Source organism: Lathyrus oleraceus, chromosome 5 (assembly GCF_024323335.1).
Source record: "Lathyrus oleraceus cultivar Zhongwan6 chromosome 5, CAAS_Psat_ZW6_1.0, whole genome shotgun sequence".
NCBI lineage: Eukaryota > Viridiplantae > Streptophyta > Magnoliopsida > Fabales > Fabaceae > Lathyrus > Lathyrus oleraceus.
The window spans coordinates 487,806,956-487,819,182 of record NC_066583.1 but is presented as its reverse complement, the minus strand read 5'-3'; the positions used below and the strand labels follow the sequence as shown (position 1 = coordinate 487,819,182).

Below are 12,227 nucleotides of genomic sequence, written 5' to 3'. Positions count from 1 at the left end.
TAATTTGAAAACAGAGTTAAACTCTAATACATTACCCATTCGTACGTGGTTGTCAGGTGGATTGTTAAGATGGACGATATTTAAGTAAAACACTAAAGATACTGTGACAACACGAGCATTAAGCTTTAGCGTAGATCTCTCCTTTGCACAAGCCAGTTCGAATCATGCTATTATATCTCAACCTAGTGTCTCTCGTTCCTATTTTACCCGGTTTCATTCTAGCGCAATCACATTAAGACCTTTGCCTCCGCACGCACTTAGTGAAGTAGCCGGTTAGTGACTTTGATCCTTTTCTTAGCACGGGGGTCTGGTACACTAGTGTGGTACCCCTTTATATATCCCCTTTTTGAAGGTTGTGGGGGACTGAGTCGTAGTTCGCCCTACCGAGTCCAGTAACAGGTACCTCTAAACCAACCAACTGGGGTTTCTGTTCCTTCTTTTTGTATATCTTTGCAACCTTTTGTATGGTTCGTTTATCAATTTCTTTATAGCAACAGTATGAAGGAATTTCTTAATTTGTAGGCTATAAACACTTATATTCATCGGCTCTCCATGTCGATTGCGCTTGAGACGGTGTTGACTGCTAGTATAAACTACTAGGGGTTAATCTATAATGGAGACTTAAGGTGTCGGTATAATGGTTATTCAAACTGATCTCGTAGAAGTGAGGGATCTAGGGTGTCGGGACGGTATCAATCTTGCTAGATCTTTCTCAGTTTTCCTAACAAAACCTCTGCAAGACAACCTATATACTCGTAGGGTATGCATTTAATCTTAAGGAAAAAAAATTGTTATGCCAAAATATGTATAAATGATCGATAAGGACAAACAAAAATTTTTGTATTAGCTGAAAATACTAACAATAGAAACAAGTAGAGGAGTGATAAGAATTTCCTCCCACATTTAATCAATGCATTGTCCTCAATGCGACAGTATACAGAATAAAAAGAAAGAAACAAATATCACTACTCGTCGTTACGTTGTTAGCTTCTGCGTGCTCTGGCTCTTGCTTTTGCGCGCTCACCTCTTCCTCGCTGGATAGGGTCCAACCCCACATGCTGAGTGTACTCCTGGATGGCATCTACGCGATAAGCCAGGGCACTCATCTGGTCTGAAAGCTCCACCATCCCTCTGATCATGCCAGTTTGCATAATCGTGATGATCCCGCTGTATTTGCTGGATCGCTTGCATCATTTCCGTCTGGCGGTCTTCCATTCTTTGGTTGTGTCGCAGCATTTCGGCATAGATGTTTTCCATGGTGGCTGGTCTTCGCTCGCTTCTCCTCTATCCTCGGGAAGATGTCTCTGCAACGTACTCCTGAGGTGGCTGTGGCATGCCTCAGTCAAGCTCCTCCTCGACTTCATCTGCTCCATTACCAAGATTTCCTTCATTTACCTAAGGGGCATCCTGATCAAAAATCCAATTTGCCATATCTTTCGGATCTGTGTTGTTCCTGTTGAGCATGATGATGCTTCGCACTATCTTGTTTCTGACAACAGGATGATACTTCCCATCGTCTCTGGCTTTGATCAGGTGTGAAGCACGACAGTAGTCGATGTCGAGGAATTCTGCTGGCAAAGTTGGCAAGTTTGCGAGCCTATCTCCCAGATTCAAGCCTAGTGCTATGGAGGTGATGATTCCCCCAAAACAAAACGCATGACTGCCTCTCATGCACACAGCCTGGATGTTGGCTAGTAGGAAAGGAGTGACATTGAATGCAATTGGGGTAAACACACAGTGAAGAAGGAAAAGTTCCTTGGAGTTTACCTTATGATTGCTGACTCTTCCAAAAACTGTATGCCCCAGGACTTGGTGGAAATATCTAATGGTTGGGTTGTGAATATATGTTGCGTTAAGCGTATCCCAGCTCGTGGCGTTCACGTTGGTGAGGTTGTGCCAAACTTGAAATGCTATCTCTGACCATCCGTCAGGGATACAGCAGTGAATTCCTTCTCCTTATCGGAAACCAGGCATTCGCACTATTTGGGTTTGATTTAGGGAATACTCGGTGCCGAACATTCTAAATGTGGCGACTCCGGTGAGAAATTGAGTTGCGCCAGGGGGTGTGATATAGGAGTAGGAACTTAGAAATTCCAGGATCAGCGCTTCGTAGGTTGGCTTCGGTGTGGTACACAGTTGCGTCAAGCTGGAGTTTGTCAGCATCCACTCCACGCCCTCCAAAAGTCCTAGCTCCGTCAGGAATTCAATATCAACATACCTCGTGGCTTGAATTGAGCGTTGGTAGAACTTGAGGTAGTTGTCTCTTTGGCGTTCCCCGACTTCTCCGTTTCTGAATACGACAGTTGAGAGGTCGGGCGTAGCTCTTTCTTGACGAACCATTGATAAGGTTTATGAAGCTTTTGGTGTTGGTGGGTGAGATGGAATATTGTGAGTTACACGCTTGAAAAAAATGTAAAGAATTGAATAATGGTGAGCAGAATGGTATGAGTGAGGTAATTGATGAGGAAGAAGAGAGGAAAAGCGCCTGCATTTATAGGCGAGCTCTCTGGAGTTCGTGACGGTCGTCACATGGGTGTGACGGTCGTCACGCACAACGGGTGCGTAACGGTCGTCTGCAACGGTCAGATACTCGTAACGGTCATTTGCATGCCGTGTGACGATCGTGGAAGATCCGTGATGGTCGTCACGTCTGTGAGATGGGCGTCACACTATATGTGACGGTCGTCACACGCTTGTTTTCAATTTTCTCATTGAAGGTTGCAACAATTTTAATTACAGTAGCATATGATAACAATATAGTATGATAACTGACCAATTGAATTTAAAAGCATAAATGAATAAATAAATAAATATAGAAGCATAAATAAATGAATAGCAATGTTATTGAATTAATAGATTGAAATTAAATGTAACATAAAAAATAATAACGATAACAGAGCATTAAACAAAAGTAATAAAATAAATGTGCTCCCTCCCCACACAAAACAAAGCAGTGTTCTCATTGCTTAGTGCGAGTAGGAGAAATTAGTGGTCAGTAGTATTAGCCACGGTTTTGTCCCAATGCAGCTACAGCCTGGTTCAAGTGATGAAACTGCTAGATGACAATATCCATAAGGCCTAAGATATCAAAGCGCATGATCTTTATCTCTTCTTTCACAATTGTGATGTCATCTTGGAAATCCTTCAGACGGGTCAGAAGCATGGCAAGATTGTCAGCATATGATGGAGGAACCGGTTCATCAATTTTATAGTAGTTGGGAGGTGTTTCAGGGTCAGATTCTTCCATATGGATAGGGTCATTGATATACTCATATTTAGGCGGTGTCTCGGGAGGTGAAGGTGGATCAATAGGGTGTTCATCTAAGTCATAAAGCCAGTTATTACGGTTGTGAACACTCGTTCTCTCATGGTTAGTCAAGGTAAATAGTCGGACCACTTCGTTATTGATTAGATAATCAAAAGTATTCGGCCCAAGGTTGCCTATGATTCTACGGTTAAGGCAAAATTCGATATCCATGGGTCGGATGTTTCCAAATGGTACATGCTCGTAAAGTGAGCGTCTAAGTCTGATGGTGTCTGCTATCATGGTTACTAGGCCACCTAATATTATTGGGGTACGATTGTTCTTAGCAAGGTGAACAAATCTCTCCATCATGAATGTCACGATATTGACATATTGACCTTGACCGACACATAGCAAGATGAAAAGTTCATCGCGGGACACTATGGCGTTGTTCTCTTCCTTACCAAATAGGTTGTAGGCCAGTATTTTATGGAAGTAGCGGATAGCAGGGTTATGGATCATTTGTGAGTGCATCTCATTCGGGTTAGGGTTTGAGTCTTCAGTTAAGCTACCCCAAAAGTCATCTAGGTCGATGTCATCTATTAGATCCTCCTGGTGGGTAGTAAAAACGAAAGGGCCACTAGGAAATCCTAGGAGGTCAACAAGGTCTCGACGGCTATAGGTGAAGTCCATGCTAAACAGCCTAAAGGATATCAACCCTTTGTTAAGTCTGTAACCATGCTCGGGGTTGTAAACCAGGGAGCTAAGGAATTCTAAGGTTAGTTCACGGTAAGTGACAAACCGTCTCTTAATAGCCGCATTCTCCCACCCTAGCTGGTTAAAAATAAATAGGATGCTATCTCGGATACCTAACTTATCCATGGTAGGTCCATCATAATATATGGTCAATGTCATATCCTTCCGAGCTAGATAATCATACCGCCTTCTCTGAACTCTGCCTCTGAAAACTGTATCTACTTGTTGCATGATGAAAGTAAATAACTAACTAGTTAGTAACTTTCCTGTTTATCAGTATCCAATATGTCTAAGTTAGTAACTAGAAGCAACAAGAATGACTGCAAAGAATCAAGAATAGGGGAGCAAAAGATAAAGAAGAAAATCAAAGAAGGAAAATAGTTTGTAACAAAGATAACAAAAAAAAGGAAAAAGGGTGGGTTGTCTCCCACTAAGCACTTTGTTTAATGTCGTAAGTTCGACAGTAGCATCGCGGTGTACTAGGTTTGGGGTTGAGCGGGCAACTCTATGAGTCTAAGACTGTTCGAATAGTCTCTACTTTCAATATTATGATAATTCTTCAATCGCTGCCCGTTTACTATAAAAGGTTCACTATTCCTACCTGTTATTTCTATCGCACCGCTTTTGAGGACTTTGGTGATCTCGAAAGGGCTGGACCACCTAGATTTAAGTTTTCCTGGAAAAAGTTTAAGTCTTGAATTGAATAGTAGCACTATGTCGCCGACATTAAACTCCTATTGGGGTTTTGTAAGCCATCCTATAGGCCTACAGTCTTCTCTAGAATTTGTTTTATTTCTCGATTCGAGACTTCGACTTGCCCGCTAGTTTGTGGGTGATAAGGTGTCTCTACACGGTGTCGAACTCCATACTTCAGAAGAAGTTTTCCAAATATATTCGATATGAAGTGGGATCCACCGTCACTAACTACTAGTTTTGGCACACCGATTCTAGGAAATATGATGTTCTTGAATAACTTAATCACTACTCGTGTGTCATTTGTCGGAGAGGCTATAGCCTCGATCCATTTTGAAACATAATCGACAACAATGAGTATATACTTATTACCAAAAGAAGATAGGAATGGTCCCATGAATTCAATCCCCCATACATCGAAGACTTCTACTTCTAAGATTCCTGTTTGTGGCATTTCATCACGTCTTGAGATGTTTCAAGTGCGTTGGCACCGGTCGCATTTTATAACCGCATTATGGACATCTTTCTATAGAGTAGGCCAAAAGAGGCCTGCTTGCAGGATCTTAGTACAGGTCTTTGAGGTACTTGCATGCCCTCCATAGGGAGCAGAATGGCAATGAGAGATTATATCATCTATTTCATCCTCAGGAACACATCAATGGAAAATACCGTCGATACCTCTTTTGAAAAGTAGAGGTTCATCCCAGTAGTATTGTTTTAGATCGTGAAAGAATTTTTTCTTTTGTTGGTAAGATAGGTCCGATGGAAGTACTCTGACAGTTAGGTAGTTGACAAAATTAGCATACCATGGCAGAGTTACATTCGTATGTATTTCTTCCACGGATTCTTATATTTCTGTATCATTTAATGTTAGTTCAGACATATCGCTTTCCATTTGGGCTATGAGTCGTTCGTAAGGGAAATCATCATTAATTGGGATTTGTTCAGGTTTATTCCCTTTGATTCGGGATAAGTGGTCTGCTATTACGTTTTCAGTACCTTTCTTATCTTTTATCTCTAAGTCAAATTCTTGTAAGAGCAGAATCCATCTTAAAAGTCTTGGTTCGGCATCCTTCTTGCTTAGCAGATATCTAATAGCGGCGTGGTCGGTATAGATGAAAATTTTTGCCCCTACCAGGTAGGAATGGAATTTGTCCAAGGCGAACACGACGGCTAGAAGTTCTTTTTCAGTGGTGGCGTAGTTCATTTGGGTTGGATCTAGTGTTCTACTTGCATAGTAAATAACATGAAGCTTCTTATCCTTTCTTTGTCCTAGCAATGTGCCTACTGCGTAATCACTCGCATCACACATGATTTTGAAAGGTAATCTCCAGTCAGGTGGTTGCATTATGGGTGTGGTGATTATAGATGTTTTTAGTTGGTTGAACGTTGTTAAACATTTTTCATCAAATATAAAATCAGCGTCTTTCATTAATAGACCCATAAGCGGCTTGGTAATTTTAGAGGAATCTTTAATGAAACATAGGTAGAAACTGGCGTGTCCTAAAAAGTTTCGTATTTCTCGTACGGTTTTCGGAGGTTGAAGGTTCTCTATGATTTCGATCTTAGCTTTGTCTACTTCAATTCCTCTATCAGATACCACGTGACCTAACACGATTCCTTGTTGAACCATGAAATGGCATTTCTCCTAGTTTAAAACGAGGTTTACTTTTACGCATCTTTCGAGTACCATTTCAAGGTTTGATAGACATCCTTCGAAACTCTGCCCACAAACAGAAAAATCGTCCATAAAGACTTCCATGATGCCGTCTATAAAATCGGCGAAGATTGCCATCATGCATCTTTGAAATGTTGCGGGAGCGTTGCACAACCCAAATGGCATTCGTCGGTAAGCAAATGTACCATAAGGGCATGTGAAGGTAGTCTTTTCTTGGTCGTCAGGATGGATTGGGATTTGAAAGAATCCTGAATAACCGTCTAGATAGCATAAGTGAGAATGCTTAGCCAATCGTTCAAGCATTTGGTCAATGAAAGGTAGAGGGAAATGATCTTTCCGAATGGCTTTGTTTAGTTTTCTATAGTCGATGCACATTCTACTTCTGGTCACAACTCTTTGTGCTATAGATTCGCCCTTCTCATTCTTAACGACTGTAACACCCCCTTTCTTGGGTATACATGAACGAGGCTAACCCATTGACTATCGGAGATCGGGTATATGATTCCAGCATCTAGAAGTTTCTTTACTTCATCCTTGACTACCGTACTTAGGATTGGGTTGATCCTTCTCTGGTGTTCTCTAGAGGTTTTACAGTGTTCCTCCAGCATAATACGATACATATAGAAGGACTTATTCCTTTTAGATCGGTGATGTTATATCCTAACGCAGTTGGATATTTCCTTAGGACATCTAGTAATTTCTCAGTTTCCATCTGTCCCAAGTCAGCGTTGACTATTACTGGTCTTTTTAGTTTAGTGTCTAGGAATTCGTATCTTAGGTTCTTTGGTAGTGCTTTTAATTCCAAGTCAGGTTTCTTTGGGTATGGCATGTGGTTGGGTGTAAGTGCTAAGCATTCGCTTAGACTTTCGTTTTGGTATGGTTCATGCCAATTATCGTCTTCAAAGATTGGAGGGATTTGGATTTTCATTATATCAGAGTATGTGGTTTCTTGCATCTCCATCTCTCTCACGCACTCGTCTATGACATCGAGTAGATAACAGGTGCCGTCTATAGCTGGCGCTTGTAAGAATTGGGTCAAGATGAATTCAACCTTTTCCTCTCCAACTTCGAATGTCAGCTTACCTCTCTTTACGTCTATTATGGCTCTGGCGGTAGCCAAGAATGTCCTTCCTAGTATGATAGGTGTAACACCCCCTTTTTCTACCCCAAAATACTTAACATATAATCAGAGTAAATGAGCACGCATGTAAACAAAAGGGCGTCACATCGACGTTTTCAAAAACTAAAAGCTTCCAAAAACCAACATCATTCATCATCAATATGCAATACACCTGGTCATTTAAAATAACACATTTCACTTATCATGAATATTCATGAATATGCGTTCGCAGTGGAAAATAATGAATACCCATGCATTTCATAAAATGATCCATGTCCCATACCATGATCATCTCTCAATAATCTCTTCAAGATAAAAGAAGACCATATCCAGAATATTTGGCACTACGGCCTCTCAAACAGCAATTGCAAATAAACATGTTCATAAGTAATAACATAATGCATATCCAAATAAGATATGAGTTCAATACTACTAATCTACCCGGTGTTACATGACCAGAGCATTGACTCACTACCTAGTCTCCAAACTAGAATACGGAAGCTCTCCGGCTAAATCTCGAATGAGCTACCTTCCACTTACTTCAGCAATACTACTCTTGAGTATCTGCGCGATGCCCATGTAAAGGAAACATTCAAACATAAAGGGTGAGAATTCAAATCATTATGAAGAAGCATAATAAGGCACAATGATTAAATCAACAATTAAAGGAATTCATCACACGTCGTATAACCATGTAAATAATACTAACCAACATTTATTTCACATGTTTCCAACATCCATCAAAACTCAAGGAGTACAATATTAAAATCCAATACTATATTCCCAAAATATACACATAACTACAATTATCACATAATCACATATTTTGCCAAGTTATGTATCCAAACATCACCAAATTCAATTACCAAATCTCATACACACATCACAATCACATCAATGCATACACTCAATTATCACATAACTCTAATGTGACTCAATGCAAGACATGTGACTCTATGCATGCGGTACCTCAATGTGAACCCAACGTTTCACCGCTTTCCGATTCAATATCTAGAATCCAAGCCATGCTTCCGATCCGGACAAGATCAAAGCCACTACGTCTATTTCCAATTAAGGATCAACGTCTTCTACGCCTATTTCCAATTAAGGATCAACGTATGCTACGCCTATTTCCTTTCAACGATCAATGTCTACTACGCCTATTTCCAATTAAGGATCAACGTATGCTACGCCTATTTCCATTCAAGGATCAACGTCTAATACCATGTGAACCCACAGTTTCACCGCTTCCACTATGAAGCCGACCATGCCATGAATGAATGTACAAATACAAATACATATGCAATTAAGATCATCTCTACCATCTTAACATTCCACATATCACCATAATTCAACTCTATGAATTATCCACCAATGATACATATACACACTCATAACAATATATTATTCACAAATATAGGCTAATTATCAAATACGCACACTTAGATTTCATTTCAAAATGAATACAACTTTTAAAATCTCAATTTTTCATTGTTCAACAGTGTTAACCGGTTAACGCATTTAGGTAACCGGTTAACGCGTAACAAAATGCACTTCCTGGCAGATTTCAACAGTGTTAACCGGTTAACGCATTTGGTTAATCGGTTAACGCAAAACAGAAAGAAATTCCTGGCATATTTTCAACAGTGTTAATCGGTTAACGCATTTGGTTAATCGGTTAACGCAAAACAGAACACAATTTCTGAGCAGATTTTTAGCAAGTAACCGGTTAACGCTCGGTGGGTAAATGGTTACCACAAAAACAGAATGCAGAATTTTCTGCGTTTTTCATCAGTGGAGGACTTTCCGACCTCCGATTTCGATTCCGTAAAAAGCCAAACGTTCAGAAAATTATAACTCATACAATACTCTAAGTATATAAGGTTAATTTACAGTTTTAACACAATTAAATCACCACAAATCAAAATACTCATCAAAACCTAACAATTTCAAACAACCATACAAAATTAGGGATTTTAACCTAAACATACTTCTACCCATTGACCCAATCATACTAACCCATAATAATAAGGATTCCCCCCTTACCTCTTCGATTTTCTGGAAACGCTAGCTCCTCTATTGTTCTTCCCCTCTTCTCCTTACTTTTCCTCTTCTCTTTCTCTATTGTTGTCAAATGATCAAATGAATCCTAATTCTCACTCTCCTCACCTCTTATATACTAGTATTACATTTGGGCTTAAGGAATGATACCTCTAATTTAATTAATAGGCCCAATAATACCTAGTATTATAATATCTCTATTTAATTCAAATAAATTAAACCAACACAATTAACACACCAAATTAATTAATATAATTAATTATTCAATTATATCTCATATCAACTAAATAATTAATTAACACACCAAATTAATTAATATAATCAATTGTTATACTACCTAACAACCAATTAATTAATTAACACTCCAAATAAATAAAATAAAATATAGTAATAATAATATAAGAAATAATTACTAAAATTAGGTTGTTACAATAGGTGTGCTGGCATCTTCTTTGATGTCCATGATTATGAAGTCTGTAGGAATGTAAAATTGTCCTACACGTACGGGGACATTCTCTAGTATACCGACAGGATATTTGATTGAGCGGTCAGCTAATTGAATAGACATCTTAGTCGGTCTTAATTCTCCCATACTGAGCCTTTTACAGATGGTTAAGGGTATTACACTAATGTTGGCTCCTAGATTGTATAGAGCTTTGTCTATGACGAATTTTCCAATGACACAGGGTATGGAAAAACTACCTGGGTCTTTTAGTTTGGGAGGCATGTTGTTTTGGATTATTGCGCTACACTCGACAGTAAGTGTAACTGTTTCGTTATTCTTAATCTTTTTCTTATTGGATAGGATTTCCTTAAGAAATTTGGCATAAGAGGGCATTTGTGTGATGGCTTTTGCGAAGGGTATCATAATGTTTAGTTGCTTCATAAGTTCAACAAATTTCCTAAATTGACTCGCAGTTTTAGAACTTGTGAGTCTTTGAGGATACGGAATGGGTGGTTTATAAGGAGGCGGAGGCACATAAGGTTTTTCTTTCTCTTCGGCCTCTTGGGTATTATCTTCTATTTCCTTTGGTTCATTCACCTGCTCAGTTGAGGTTTTGTCTGGTTTTTGGTACATGGCAGGGTTTTGGAGTCTTGGGTCCACGGGTCCGTCTATTTCTTTTCCACTCCTCGGTATAACGGAATTTGCATGTCCTTTTGGATTAGGTTGCGGCTGTCCAGGAAATGTTCCAGCTGGAGCGGCTGTAGATGCTTGATGTTGAGCCACTTGTGAAATCTTAGTTTCAAGCATTTTATTGTGGGTGGCTAAGGCGTCTACTTTGCTCGCTAGTTGTTTGAGTTGCTCGCTGGTATGTATGTTTTGGTTTAAGAAGTCTTTGTTTGTATGAGCTTGGGTAGCTATGAAGCTTTCCATCATTACTTCGAGATTTGACTTCCTAGGCATGTTAGGAGCATTATTAGTTGGCTTTTGATATCTAGGCGGAACAGCTGGTGCTTGGCCAGGTGTGTATAGGGCATTGTTATTCTTATACGAGAAATTAGGATGGTTTTTCCAACCTGGGTTATAGGTGTCCGAATAGGGATTTCCTTGTGTGTAATTCACTTGATCGGTTGGGGCTCCTGCTAATATTTGACATTCTTATGCAGTGTGTCCAGGGTTTCCACATAACTCACAGTTTGGAGTTACAGCAGCCACGGTGGTTGTGGGTGATATGGTCAAGTTATCTAATTTTTGAACAAGGGCATCTACCTTTGGATGAACATGGTTAAAGCTACTGATTTCGTACATTTCACCCTTTGTCTGGGACTTTTCCACTGAAGTTCTTTCACCTCCCCATTGGAAATGGTTTTGGGCCATGTTTTCAATGAGTTGATAGTCTTCGTTGTATGGCTTGTCCATAAGTGCACCGTCCGCGGCAGCGTCTACTATCAGCCTTGTGTTATACAGAAGTCCATTGTAAAATGTCTGAATGATCACCCAGTCTTCGAGACCGTGATGTGGACATATCCTCACCATGTCCTTGTATCTCTCCCACGCTTCGTAGAGAGATTCTACATCTTTTTGCCTAAATTCGTTGATTTGAGCTCTCAGCATAGCAGTTTTGCTCGACGGAAAATATCGGGATAAGAAGACGTTCTTCAGCTCTTCCCATGTTGTAACGGAGTTGGAGGGAAAGGATTGCAACCAAGCCCAAGCTCTATCCCTTAGTGAAAAGGGAAAGAGGCGCGGTCTTATCACATCTTGAGATATACCATTCGCCTTTACAGTGTCTGCGTACTGCACAAACTTGGTCAGGTGTTCATTAGGATCGTCCGTAGGATTTCCAGCAAATTGATGTTGTTGGACGGCTAATAATAGTGAGGTCTTCAGCTCGAAATCGTTTCGATTGAGAGCGGGGGCAGCAATGTTGTTGTGAGGTTCTTGTTGGGACGGGGTAACGTAGAATTTAAGAGGACGATTATATGGTCCTTCTTCAGCCATGGTTGGTTTTTCTTCTGGTTTAGGAGGAGAGAAGATATCGGGAATATCGTACTTTTTTTGATATTCTTGTATTCAGCGTCTTATGTATAAGAAACGCTTTAGTTCTTGGACTGATGGTGCTAAGTTATCGCCTGGACATTTGTATAAGTGAGATTGTAAGTCTCATATTCCTCATGGTATTATGTGAAATTTTTTCTCCTTTTCCATTTGTGAGAGGTAGTGGCATACTTGT

The 12,227-nt window shown here is 39.9% G+C and overlaps 1 non-coding gene across 1 annotated transcript; it reads left to right on the top strand.

The window, feature by feature from the left end:
* Window positions 1-11,501: 11,501 nt before the first annotated feature.
* LOC127088722 (small nucleolar RNA R71) lies at window positions 11,502-11,608 on the top strand. Its single transcript, XR_007790546.1, has one exon. It is a non-coding gene; the product is annotated as a small nucleolar RNA R71 (small nucleolar RNA).
* Window positions 11,609-12,227: the final 619 nt, after the last annotated feature.